Raw genomic sequence first — 14,700 nt, 5'->3', positions numbered from 1 at the left:
CAAAGCACTTTATGGTTTGAAGCAAGCTCCTAGAGCTTGGTATGATAGATTAAGCAATTTTTTAAAAAAGAGTAATTTTTCAAGAGGAAATATTGATAAAACTCTGTTTATTAAAAAGAAAAATACTGATATTCTGATTATTCAAACATATGTTGATGATATCATATTTGGTGCTACAAATAAAAGTTTATGTGAAGAATTTGCTAAGCTCATGCAAAGTGAGTTCGAGATGAGTTTGATGGGTGAACTCAACTTCTTTTTTGGACTCCAAATCAAGCAAACAAGAGATGGAATCTTCATCTGCCAAAGCAAATACACCAAGAAAATCTTAAAGAAGTTTGGTATAGAAGATTCAAAATCAATAGGTACTCCTATGAGCTTCTCTTGTAAATTAGAAAAAGATGAGCATGGTAAATCCTTTAATTCAAAGATGTATAGAGGAATGATTGGATCTTTACTTTATCTTACAGCAAGTAGATCTAATATAATGCATAGTGTTTGTATGTGTGCAAGATATCAATTAAATCCTAAAGAATCATACTTAATTGCTGTTAAAAGGATATTAAGATATTTGAAAGGAACACAACACTTAGGTTTATGGTATTCTAAGACATCTACAATTGACTTGATTGGATATTCAGATGCTGATTTTGCTGGTTGTAGATTAGACAGAAAAAGTACAAGTGGAACTTGTCAATTTCTTGGAACAAACTTAATTTTTTAGTTTAGCAAAAAACAAAATTCCGTAGCACTATCTACAGCTAAAGCTAATATATTGCTGCAGAAAGTTGCTGTGCCCAAATCCTATGGATTAAACAACAACTTGAGGACTATGGCATAAAACAAAATAAAATTTCTATAAGGTGTGACAACACTAGTGCCATAAATTTGACTAAAAATTTTATACAACACTCAACATCTAAACATATAAAAATCAGACATCATTTCATAAGAGATCATGCTCAAAATGGGGATATAAAAATGGATTTTATAAATACTAATAAACAAATTGCAAATATATTCACCAAACCTCTAAATGAAGATGTTGGTGCTGTGCGGAAGCGTGTGGATCCCTGATATCTGCTAACTTAGGGCGTCCCCCAGGACGTCAGGCTGCGTGGAGAAAGAAGAAAGAAGAGATGAAGAACCACAATAACAAACTAGAGTTTTCGTGGAGAAGAAGAGGAAGAGAAGAGAGAACGTGGGAAAATGTTTTCTGGTGGCTCTTATTTCTCCAAAAAATAATACAAGTGATAATCCTAAAACTGATTATATCAAGCCTTTATATAGGCTCTCAATTTTAGTCTAATCCCAAGCCAACTCAATCTCCTCCTAAGCCACATTAGAAAGCACTCAACCCAAGTCCATGACTTACATGCTCTCTCCTCTTGAGTCTAAATCTAGCCCAAGAATGACTTAGACCCTTAGGAACATAAATCATGAAATTCCTAAGCCAGTCAAAGACCAAAAATTTCCATCATTGACTGAATGGCACGCCTGGCACGGTGTTGGAGTCGACCCCAGCAGATTAGGGGTCGACCCCTCACAGACAGGAGTCGACCCCTCCTTCAGCCCTTCCTGAGATGACAGAAAACAGCTCTCTGTCATCTCCATGTGACTTTCTGGGGTCGACCCTTACTGCACTGGGGTCGACCCCTGACTGTTAGGGGTCGACCCCACCTGAGACCGACAGAGAAGTGCTCTCTGTCGTCTTCCTATGACTTCTTGGGGTCGACCCTTCTTTCACTGGGGTCGACTCTAACTCTTTATGGGTCGACCCCAGCTTTCCATGAGTCAACCCCAGCCTTGCAGAAATTGAATTTTGAGCTGGTTTTTCTTTGGATGCGCCACACATAAGCCTACAATATCCACCTTGGCGCTCCAAAGCCTCTGCAAGCTTCTCCTGATCCATCAATCCCATCAGCGTCACACACCTGAGGAAGCCATCCCTTGGAAGAGTCTTGGTCAGTGCATCTGTCAGGTTCTCCTTCGTATGAACTTTGGCTAGCTCCACTTCATGTTCTTCCACCAACTCCTTAATCCTGTGGTACCTGATGTCAATATATTTGGTCCTCGCATGATAGACCGAGTTCTGAACCAAACATAATGCACTCTGACTATCACAATGCACCTGACAGCCTCCTGTGCAAATTCCATTTCCAATGCCAATTCTTTCAACCATAGAGCTTCCTTGGCAGCTTCTGTGATGCCAATATACTCCGCTTCCATTGTAGACAATGTCGTGATTGGTTCTCCTTGGTCATGTTGGAATTCTTCTCCTTGCTACCCACCTGTCCATAGCAAATACCAACTCCAACTGTGCCCACCAAGTATCTGAAAACACCTTTCAGTGCTCTCCAATGCTCCTTGTCAGGGTTAGCCATGAACCTGCTAACTTGGCTAACTGCATGTGCAAGATCTGGTCTACAACAGACCATGGCATACATCAAACTCCCAACTCCTGAAGCATATGGAATGCTCTTCATCTCCTCAGTTTCCACCTCAGTCTGTGGTGACATTGTCTTTGAAAGACTAACATGACCGGCTATTGGTAATGCCGTCGGTTTCGCTTCATCCATGACATATCTTCGCAATACCTTTCTGATGTAACCTCCTTGAGATAAATGCAGCACCTTCTTGGTTCTATCCCTGAGAATCTCCATGCCTAGAATCTTCGTGGCTGGACCCAAATCCTTCATCTCAAATTTTTGAGATAAGGCTACCTTCAAGTCTTCCACAATTCCTCTACTCTTGCAAGCAATCAGCATATCATCTGCATACAAGAGTAGATATAATCTAGACTCATCCTCAAGAGTCTTCACATAGACACAAGGGTCATACTCACATCTGGTCATGCCAATACTCCTCACGTATGTGTCGAACCGCAAGTACCATTTTCTTGATGATTGCTTCAACCCATAGAGTGATCTCTGCAGCAAACAAACCTTTCCTTCTGATCCTGGCTCACCAAACCCCTTGGGCTGCTCCATATAAATCTTCTCCTCCAAATTTCTATGGAGGAAGGCTGTTTTAACATCCATTTGCTCGAACTCCAAATCCTGGATGGCAACAATGCTCAACAGCATCCGAATAGAAGTATATCGAACAACTGGAGAGAATACTTTATTATAATCAATACCCTCCTTCTGGGAGTATCCCTTAGCCACTAACCTGGCCTTGTATCTGATGCCTTCTCTATCTGAAAGTCCTTCCTTGCATTAGAACACCGACTTGCATCCAATGGGCTTCTTTCCACTTGGCAACTGCACCAACCGCCAAGTCTGATTTTTCTGGAGAGACTGCATCTTCTCTGCCATAGCTTGGACCCACCTATTGCTATCCTGGCGTGCCAATGCCTCCTAATAGGTGTCCGGATCTCCATTCATAGCAACCAATGCATAAGATATGGTTTCGCGAAAATCATACCTCTCCGACTGCCTCACAATCTGCTTAGGCTTGTGCAGTGCGACTCTGATGCTTCTGCTGGGATCTTGTTCCTTCCTTTGCACATCTCGTCTCCGAGTTAGCATCTCGCTTCTCTCCACATGTGGAAGCACCTCTGACTGGTACTTCACATGAATTTCATGTCCTTCTGGTGCACCTGCAAAAGGTAAAACTGAATAAGAAGTTAGCTGTCCAACCTCGTCCGATTGGTTCTCCCCCCGCTCTTCTTCCACCATTTGGATCTTTAGGACTGAATTCTCATCAAAGACCACATCCCTACTGATAGTAGTCTTCTTCTCCAAGGGATCCCATAGCCGATAACCTTTGACTCCACGTGGATATCCTATGAACACCATCTTTCGTGACTTGGCATCCAACTTGCTCTGCTCACTGGGATCAATGTGCACAAATGACGTGCACCCAAATACTCTGAGATGGCCAACCTCCACCTTCTTTTCAGACCATAGCTCCTCTGGAATCCTCCCATCTAGCTTTGTATGAGGAGATCGATTCACCAAGTAGCAGGCTGTGTCTAGTGTATCGACCCAAAACACCTTGGGAAGCCATGCCTGCAATCTCATACATCTAGCTTTCTTCATGAGAGTCCTATTCATCCTTTCGGCCATCCCATTCTGTTGAGGAGTCTTCCTCACTGAAAATTGCCTCTTGATCCCACAATCTTCGCAAAATTTTAGAAACTCCTTACTTGTGAATTCGCCACCATTATCGGACCGCACACACTTCACGCAGCATTCCTTCTCTTTCTCTACCTCTGCCCTCCAGGCTTTGAACTTAGAGAAGATCTCTGAGTTTTTCCTCAAGAAGTACACCCAAACTCTTTTTAAAAAACCATCAATAAGGGTTAGAAAATACCTTGCCCCATTTTTGGCTGTGATCGGGGCCGGTCCCCAAATATCCGTGTGCACTAGCTCCAGGGGACCACCGTTGCGTGTAGTACTGGTAGCAAACTTCACTCTGTGTTGCTTTCCCAACTGGCAAGGCTCACACACCTTTGGAACTCCTCCATCCAGATCTGATATTAGTCCATCTTTGCTCAGCTTCTTCATACCATGATCTCCCATGTGGCCTAAGCAGTAATGCCACAAACGATATGCTTCCTGCTAGCCCTGTGCCACTGCTGCTGTTTCGGATCCCCCACACACCATAGATCCTTCCATCGTGTACAAATTATTCTCCAACCTCCTCCCCTTCATCACAACTATGGCTCCTGTGGATATATTCAAAATACCACTCCTGGAACGGCAACTAAAGCTGTAACCGTTCTTCTCCAAGTAGCCAAGTGACACTAGATTCTTTTTCAGATCCGGTATGTGCTTTACCCGTACCATCCCATCAAACATCCTCACCTTGATGGTCCCAATGCCGGCCACCTTGCAAGGATGATCATCTCCTAATGTCACACTTCCCTCATCGATTTTGGTGTATGTAGCAAACCAAGACCGATTTGGTGTGTAGTGATGAGAGCAGGCTGAATCCATTGTCCAGATATCCGTGTTGTTCCTGTGATCATCCGAAACTACCAAAAGGTCATCCTCCACCTTGAGATCAGCCACGACACTGATTGAATCCTTGCCATTCTTCTCACCCTGAAGTTTCTTTCAAAGTGAACAATTCCGCTTCAAGTGTCCTGCTTCATTGCACTTGTAGCATCTGAACTCTTTCTTGCCTTTCTTGGACTTTGATTGTCCCCTTTGCTTGCTCTGTTCCCTCCCTCTCCCAGGCCTCTCTCCGACAGTAAGACCTTCCTGAGGAAATCCATCCTTTGTCAATCTTTCTCTTTACTCATTGGACCTTAGCACAGAAATTATGTCTTCAAAATTCAGCGTCTCCTTCCCATACAGCAAAGTGGTAACCAAAAGATCATAAGAACCTGGCAGTGAGCAAAGCAAGAGTAGAGATCTATCCTCCTCTTCCATCTTCACCCCAAGGGTCTGCAAGTCATTGCAAACCTGGTCAAACCTCTGAATATGAAGAACAATATCTCCACCTTCATGCATCCGAAGGCTGTACAATTGTTTCTTCAACATCAACTTGTTGCACATATTCTTCCCCATATACATGGTATGCAACTTTGTCCATAATCCCTTGGGTGTCTTCTCCTCTAGGATACTGTACAAGGCTGAATCCACCAAGCTGTTAGATGTATGCCCTAGAAGCCAATCTGGCGGACACATTATTAATTCTAGGACATAAATTTGTACTTGACTTTATTATTATTGAATAATAAATGGGCATCTTTTTCATTCATATTGTTTATGTGTCTATGAATCGTCCAAAGAATTAATAAGATGATGATACATATTCTCAAGAGTTGAGAATTTGAGCCATGTATCATTGGTGATTAATTTCTAAATGCTCCTGATCAATGGATCATCACGAGGACGGTGACCGATCCGATCAATGCACAGATCACTTTTCTTCTGGATGGACGAGACTCGAGTCCACAGTGTAGGGACACTGAAGTGAGAGTGCAGGTGCTTGTTAGAGAACAAGGATACTGAGCGTGACCAAGACAAGAAGTCACTTGGATGTCTATCCACTCGTCAGTGACTTACTTGATGTTGCAGTAGTGTGACTGGTCCTTTGACCTGCGGTGCTTCGGCTACTCACAGTAAGGTTATTGTAGTTTGACTACACGTATACATGGTCTCTAGCCATATGGGTCCTTGTAGTGTAGATTGGCTGCAATAAGTTCACTGTAGGAGTAGAGTATGCACTTACATGAAATCTATCGACCTTGATAGAAGAGGAGTAATCCTATGTGATTTGTTAGACTGAGTTCTAAGACCTTGGCCAGGGCAAAAATATAAAGTGGAGAAAGAGTTTTTCACTATCGAACTCAAGTCAAATAAATCTAGACATATGACAGACGACGGGGTTTGACGAGTTATCCGTGACCTCCGGTCTGTAGGGATCTACGATAGAGGGACTGTATCATACGATTGCTGCACCTAGAGGTTCATCATTCTATTCTGCTGGGTGGCCACTACATACTGCTAGGTGTCACTGGTGGATGGTGAGACTCACAAGGATCATCTCGATGGTCGATAATCCCTGGTGAGTTGAGTTGAAATTGTTTCAACCCATTGAAAGAAGTTTTCAATGATATTGTGATAGAGATCACAATATATCTCACTACCAGTCAGAATGGAACCTATGGGGTCACACACATTAGAGGTATTGACCGATCCAATGGTTGAATGTGATTAGGAATCACAAATAATCAATTAGATTGATAAATGAAAACCCGCTAAGAGTTAGTGGCTAGAAGAAGGAACAATTACAATCGAATTGCAATTAATTAATTAATTGGATTTAATTAATTGGACTTGATCATGAGTCCTACTTGGAGTGGGAATCATGGAGTCCTAATTGGATTAGAATTTCAAATTAAATTAGAATCCTATTTGGAATAGGATTTCTAAAGTCCAAATTGTCTTAGGGCTGAAAATTGAACAAGTCCTGATTAGATTAGGATTTTCTTAAGTCCTAATTAATTTTAATTTTAATCTAATTAATTTTATGACTCCTAATTGGATTAGGATTGAAGAGTTCAATAGAGTCATGGCTCAATTAAATTCTAATTGGATTAGGAATTGGAGGAAATTGAAATGGGTTCATAAAAATCCTATTTTGACTAGGATTGGACTCATGCAATGGACCCAAATTAAAACCCCCTTTAATTTATTTAAATAGCAGATTTAAATGAACTTGAGGGAGGGGCCCACGCCCCTCCCCTTGGGGTGTGCGTGGGAGAAAGAGGAGGGGCGCACGCCCCTCCTTGTTAGCCAAAAGAAGAGATAAAGATGAGTTCCTAAAAAATAGGAACTCATCCTTATCTCTTAACTAATTAAATGGGAGCATGGAATTTCGGCCAAAAGAATGTTTTTCTCCTCATTCCAGCCGTGAGCACCCTCCTCATCTTCCTCCTTTGAGCCACAATCAAGAGAAGAAAAAGAAAAGCTTGGGACGCCCTCTTCCTTCTTCATCTTGGTTCCAAAAAGGAAGAAAAAGAGAAAGGCTGCGAGTCTTGTTTTCTTCTTCCTAAATCCATCCTTCTTCTTCTTCCTCTCAAGCCAATTAAAGGTTGATTCAAAGGAGAGGACTTCAGCCATCCATAGCCATCTCTGCAAGGGAGCTAGCACCCCGGTGAGATCCAAAGGCTTCGATCGAGTCAGTACTTCGTGTGGATACCTGTAGAGGCCGGACGCGTGTGCGGCTTCCATTGAGCCTTGATCAAATACCACGTAAATCAGATTTGCGGAGACCATCTACCCGCACAAGGTGAAGATCTGATCTTCTTAATGATTTTAAAATGGTTTAAAATAATTTAATTCTAATCTATCTACAAACGAAAGGTTTTAAAACACGTTCATGCGATGAACGGATCCCGCATATGTTTTTCCGCTGCAATCTGAAAATTATTTCGAATTTTCATGGCATATGTGGGATGCTAACAGTGGTATCAGAGCCATGGTTATGTAGATTAAGATTAGAATTAAATTTTTCAAGGCATTTTAGATCTGAAATTTAAAGGATTAGGCTTGCTGAAATTTATGTATGCAGAATTTTCAGCTTGCTGATTTTTCTGCATAATAATTTTTAGATGCTTAGATTAATGATTCTAAAGCTTTGATAATGTGATTATAAATATTTAGAGTCAAATCTAGCATGATCAGCAAGTCATGAGATGGAATAATCAATTAAATTACAGATCTGAAAATAATTTTTTATGCATGTGATGCGTATGGTGATGATCATGGATGGACCCTTTGAATGTGCTGAAATGTTCTGCGATGTTCTGTGATGTTCTGTGATGCATGTAATTTTAATTTTCAGATGCCTGCGTGCATCTTAAATTTATGTATTAGCGACCTGCGTGTCTCAATAAAAAGGGTTGTAATTTTATTTTTATTTTTATTTAATTTTTAATGCAATCTGGGATGTAATCTGTGATGTGTGTTGCACGTCGATGGTTGATCGATATGTACATCAGCAAGCTCAACATGCGCGGATCAAGATCAAGGGTTGATTGAAGAATGGATCAAGGAGTTGATCACAATTGGACCTAGAGGATCAAGATCGAGTCAAGAGTTGAAGACGATCAAACCAATTGACGTGCATGTGCTTGTAAAATGACCCCATCCTGGATCCATGATCATCACCATTTAATTTTATTTTTGATAAATGCCTGGATGTTTAATGCTTATGATTATGCGGGTAGACTTATATTTGCATGAGATGTGAATACGCGATCGAGTGAGACCTAAATCGAAACCTCCCTAATCAGTCGAGGGTGAACCAACATGAGTTAGTCTTATTAGATTAATTGATCTAATTGGTGTCTAGGCAAGCCTATAAGGTGGTTACTTAATTAGGACCTTACTCTCTGAGTAAGGGGAGCCTCCCACCTGCTTACCTGGCCAATTGTTCGATTACCTCTTATGAAGAACTCAAGTTGCAAACACTAAGACTTGATTATGCAATATTAAGTCCATAGGTCTTCCACCGTAGTAGAGTTGCTAAGGTCTTTCCGGCGTTGATTTGTCTCGGCTGGACACAGTGGGCAAGTTGCATCGGGGGACTGGACCTCTCTATTAGACATGAGATGTTGTGGGGTAAAGGTGGGGTTGGGCACCAATAACTGTTAGGTGAGGACCCAATGACGACTTTATTTCCGCGGTTATACGGTGGGTCTGACTTAACTAAGTAATGGGACCAATAACTGTTAGGTGAGGTCTTCATCACTTAGAGACCAAGTACCACTGCAATATGCTTGAGAAGCATTGTACAAGAGTTGTACACTCACCCATTTATATGTCACCAATAACTGTTAGGTGAGGCGGCATGTAAATCGGTGAGACCGCAGTACCCACTAGAAATCCTAGTCGCGTAGGGTTTTCGTTTCTCCATCAGGGGAGTATGAGGGATTCGAGAAAATAGTGGGAGCATATTTGTTTTAAAAGTCCCTAGAACAAATTAAGTTCAAGTACAAAGTCTAACTAGAATCTTTACTCTCTACAGATCACAATGTCAGCTTCAAACCCTTTGACCCGAATCCTTGAGACCAACAGACTGACCGAAACCAACTATAAAGACTGGCTTAGGAACCTGAAAATTGTTCTGAATTGTGAGAAAATAGGGTATGTGCTCGAGAATGATATCCCTAGGCTACCAGCACGTCCTACTGATGATCAGCGTGAGACGCATCAGAAGTGGACTGATGACGACATTAGGGTCAAGTGCTACATCATGGCATCCATGACTAACGAACTTTAATGCCAGCATGAGAACATAAAGACTGCTAGGAAAATACTGGCTCATCTGCAAGAGTTGTATAGTGAGCAGAGCCGCACTGCACGCTTTGAAGTGTCCAAGAGGCTCTTCAAGGCAAAGATGCGTGAGGGGCAGTCTGTCCACGATCACTGTTTGACTATGATCAAGGACCTCGAGGAACTTGAGAAGCTCGGTATGTCCATGCATAAGGAACTGCAGATAGATCTGATCCTGCAATCCCTTCCTGATTCATTTGGCCAGTTTATAGTAAACTACCATATGAATAAAATTGAATGCACAAAGACCGAATTGTTGAATATGTTGGTAACTGCTGAAGGGGCCTTGAAAGGTTCAAGGGGCTCTGTTCTGGCTGCTGAGCTGACTTTTGGTTCCAAGAGAAAGTCTACTTGGAAGAAAAAGAAGCCTGCAAAGAAGCACAAGAAAGACAAAAAGCCTAAGAAGGAAGTTCACAAGAAAAGGGCTAATGACAAGGGAAAATGTTTCCACTGCAACGTCGACGGCTACTGGAAAAGGAACTGCCCTTCATACCTCGAGAGCCTGAAGAACAAAAAGGCAGACACACCTTCTGAAGGTATGTTAGATTTGCTCGTAATTGAAACTAATCTTATGGTTTCTTCTACTTCTAGTTGGGTTATAGATTCTGGTTCTAGTGCTCATTTATGCACTACTATGCAGGGTCTAAAGGAAAGTAGGAGGCTGGCGGAAGGTGCAGTGACCCTTCGGGTTGGCAACGGGGCAAGAGTTGCTGCTGTAGCTGTGGGCACCTACCCTCTGTGATTACCGTCTGGATTTAGTTTATTGCTTAGAGACTGTTATTATGTCCCTGCTGCTAGCAGGAATTTGATTTCTGTTTCGTGTTTAGCACAGGATGGTCATGTTTTGACCTTTGACAAAGACTGCTGTTCTATTTATTTCAGAAATAAATTAGTTGCACGTGGTTTCATGATTGATAGTCTCTATCACTTGCATATTGATGTGTCTGTGAATGTGTCTGAGCAAGTAGTGAGTGCCATAGGATCTAAAAGATCCAGAGATGAGATAAACCAGAAGTATTTGTGGCACCTCAGGCTTGGCCATATTGGAGAGGACAGAATGAACAAAATGGAGAAAGATGGGCTTCTTGGCCCATTGACTTCCGAGTCATATCCAGTTTGTGAGTCCTGTCTTCAAGGAAAAATGGCTAGATTACCCTTTGTAGGACATGGGGAGAGGACCACTGAAATACTTACCCTGGTACACACTGATGTGTGTGGCCCATTCGATGTGCTAGCCAGGGGTCGTTATTCATACTTCATTACCTTTACCGATGACTATTCACGATATGGGTATGTGTATCTTATGAGATACAAATCTGAGTCTTTTGAAAAGTTCAAAGAGTTCAGAAATGAAGTAGAAAAACAGACTGGAAAAACCCTTAAGGTTCTTCGATCAGATCGAGGAGGAGAATACCTTAGTGGGGAATTTCGGGATTATCTCAAGAAAAATGGCATAGTCTCACAATGGACACCTCCGGGTACACCTCAACTCAACGGGGTGTCAGAAAGGAGGAATCAGACACTATTGGATATGGTCCGATCCATGATGAGCTTCACTGATCTACCTATGTTTCTTTGGGGAGATGCCTTATTATCCGTAATTTATTTATTGAATAGAGTTCCCTCTAAATCCGTTCCTACCACACCGTATGAGATATGGCATGGTAAGAAGCCGAGTCTTGGTCATCTCAAGATTTGGGGATGTCCGGCCTACGTCAAGCGACTACAGGCGGACAAGTTAGAGCCTAGGACCATAAGTGCTCATTTCATTGGATATCCTAAAGAGTCATTAGGATACAATTTTTACATCTCAGAGGATCACAATGTGTTTGTGAGCCGACATGCCGTCTTTCTGGAAAAACAGTTTATCCTTGATAGAGGCAGTGGGAGAAAAATTGAGCTTGAAGAGAGAGTCTCTGAAAAGCAATGAGTCATGGATCCTATAGAACCTATTCATACAGAGCCAGTACACGTAGTACCTCCTCCACCTCGTAGATCTAGTAGGGTCTCCCATCCTCCCGAAAGATACTTAGGTATACTAGTAGAGGACACCGAGGAAATGTTCCTCATGGGAGATAGGGAATATGTACAGGATCCCAATACCTACGACGAGGCGATATCTGATATCGATTCCGAGAAATGGCTGGAAGCCATGAAGTCAGAGATAGACTCCATGTATTCCAACCAAGTCTGGACCTTAGTAGATCCACCAGAAGGTATAGTACCTATTGGATGTAAATGGATCTATAAAAGGAAGATAGGTTCGGATGGAAAGGTAGAGACCTATAAGGCAAGGCTAGTAGCGAAAGGGTATAGTCAGCGCGAAGGCATTGACTATCAGGAGACCTTTTCACCTGTAGCCATGCTGAAATCCATTCGAACATTGCTTGCTATTGCAGCATTTCATGATTATGAAATATGGCAGATGGATGTGAAAACTGCTTTCCTGAATGGATATCTTGATGAAGATATCTATATGGAGCAGCCTTTGGGTTTCACTTCCAGTGATGGTGATCACAAGGTCTGCAAGCTGCAAAGGTCCATCTATGGACTAAAGCAAGCATCTCGGAGTTGGAACACTCATTTTAATGATGCGATCAAATCGTTTGAGTTCATCAAGAACGAAGAGGAACCGTGTGTTTACAAGAAGGTTAGTGGGAGTGCTGTCATGTTCCTCGTACTGTACGTGGATGACATCCTCCTGATAGGAAATGATATTCCTATGCTAACCTCGGTCAAGGTCTGGTTATCAAAAGAGTTCTCCATGAAAGACCTGGGGGAAGCATCCTACATTTTGGGGATAAAGATCTATAGGGATAGATCTAAAAGGATGCTTGGCCTATCACAAAAGATGTACATAGAGGAGGTACTGAAGAGGTTCAGTATGGAAAACTCCAAGAGGGGTCTATTACCCCTTAGGCATGGGATTCATCTCTCCAAAAAGATGTGCCCCAACACATCTGAAGAGATTCAACGCATGAGCAGGATTCCTTATGCTTCTGCAATAGGAAGCCTCATGTATGCCATGCTGTGTACACGACCTGATATAGCCCTTGCTGTGAGTGTCACTAGCAGATATCAGTCGAATCCAGGTGAAGAGCACTGGACAGCTGTGAAGAACATTCTTAAGTACTTAAGAAGAACTAAAGATTTGTTCTTGGTCTTTGGAGGAGCATCGGAGTTAAAGGTAGAAGGATACACAGATTCAGACTTTATGACTGATATTGATGATAGAAAGTCTACATCTGGATATGTGTTCTTGTGCAATGGTGGTACGGTAAATTGGAAGAGTTCCAAACAACCGATCATTGCTGATTCTACCATGGAAGCTGAGTATATCGCCGCCTCTGAAGCTGCAAAGGAAGCCTTCTGGTTCAACAAATTTATTGCAGAGCTAGATGTAATGCCATCGGATGCCATCACACTCTACTGCGATAATAATGGCGCCATAGCTCTTGCTAAGGAGCCAAGGTCTCATCAGAAGTCCAAGCACATAGAGCGGCGCTTTCACCTCATACGCAAATACCTCGAGAAGAAATATGTCGAGGTACAGAGAGTAGACTCCGCAGACAACGTGGCAGACCTGCTCACTAAGCAGTTAAATCAGCAGAAGACAGAAGCCCACCTTGAGAAGATGGGACTTAGATATATGTCTGATTGGCTTTAGTGCAAGTGGGAGATTGTTAGATGTATGCCCTAGAAGCCAATCTGGCGGACACATTATTAATTCTAGGACATAAATTTGTACTTGACTTTATTATTATTGAATAATAAATGGGCATCTTTTTCATTCATATTGTTTATGTGTCTATGAATCGTCCAAGGAATTAATAAGATGATGATACATATTCTCAAGAGTTGAGAATTTGAGCCATGTATCATTGGTGATTAATTTCTAAATGCTTCTGATCAATGGATCATCACGAGGACGGTGATCGATCCGATCAATGCACAGATCACTTTTCTTCTGGATGGACGAGACTCGAGTCCACAGTGTAGGGACACTGAAGTGAGAGTGCAGGTGCTTGTTAGAGAACAAGGGTACTGAGCGTGACCAAGACAAGAAGTCACTTGGATGTCTATCCACTCGTCAGTGACTTACTTGATGTTGCAGTAGTGTGACTGGTCCTTTGACCTGCGGTGCTTCGGCTACTCACAGTAAGGTTATTGTAGTTTGACTACACGTATACATGGTCTCTAGCCATATGGGTCCTTGTAGTGTAGATTGGCTGCAGTAAGTTCACTGTAGGAGTAGAGTATGCACTTACATGGAATCTATCGACCTTGATAGAAGAGGAGTAATCCTATGTGATTTGTTAGACTGAGTTCTAAGACCTTGGCCAGGGCAAAAATATAAAGTGGAGAAAGAGTTTTTCACTATCGAACTCAAGTCAAATAAATCTAGACATATGACAGACGACGGGGTTTGACGAGTTATCCATGACCTCCGGTCTGTAGGGATCCACGATAGAGGGACTGTATCATACGATTGCTGCACCTAGAGGTTCATCATTCTATTCTGCTGGGTGGCCACTACATACTGCTAGGTGTCACTGGTGGATGGTGAGACTCACAGGGATCATCTCGATGGTCGATAATCCCTGGTGAGTTGAGTTGAAATTGTTTCAACCCATTGAAAGAAGTTTTCAATGATATTGTGATAGAGATCACAATATATCTCACTACCAGTTAGAATGGAACCTATGGGGTCACACACATTAGAGGTATTGACCGATCCAATGGTTGAATGTGATTAGGAATCACAAATAATCAATTAGATTGATAAATGAAAACCCGCTAAGAGTTAGTGGCTAGAAGAAGGAACAATTGCAATCGAATTGCAATTAATTTAATTAATTGGATTTAATTAATTGGACTTGATCATGAATCCTACTTGGAGTGG

This window comes from Phoenix dactylifera, unplaced genomic scaffold (assembly GCF_009389715.1).
Source record: "Phoenix dactylifera cultivar Barhee BC4 unplaced genomic scaffold, palm_55x_up_171113_PBpolish2nd_filt_p 000339F, whole genome shotgun sequence".
Classification (NCBI taxonomy): Eukaryota; Viridiplantae; Streptophyta; class Magnoliopsida; order Arecales; family Arecaceae; genus Phoenix; species Phoenix dactylifera.
The sequence above is the reverse complement of the archived record's forward strand: the minus strand, read 5'-3'. Positions refer to the sequence as shown.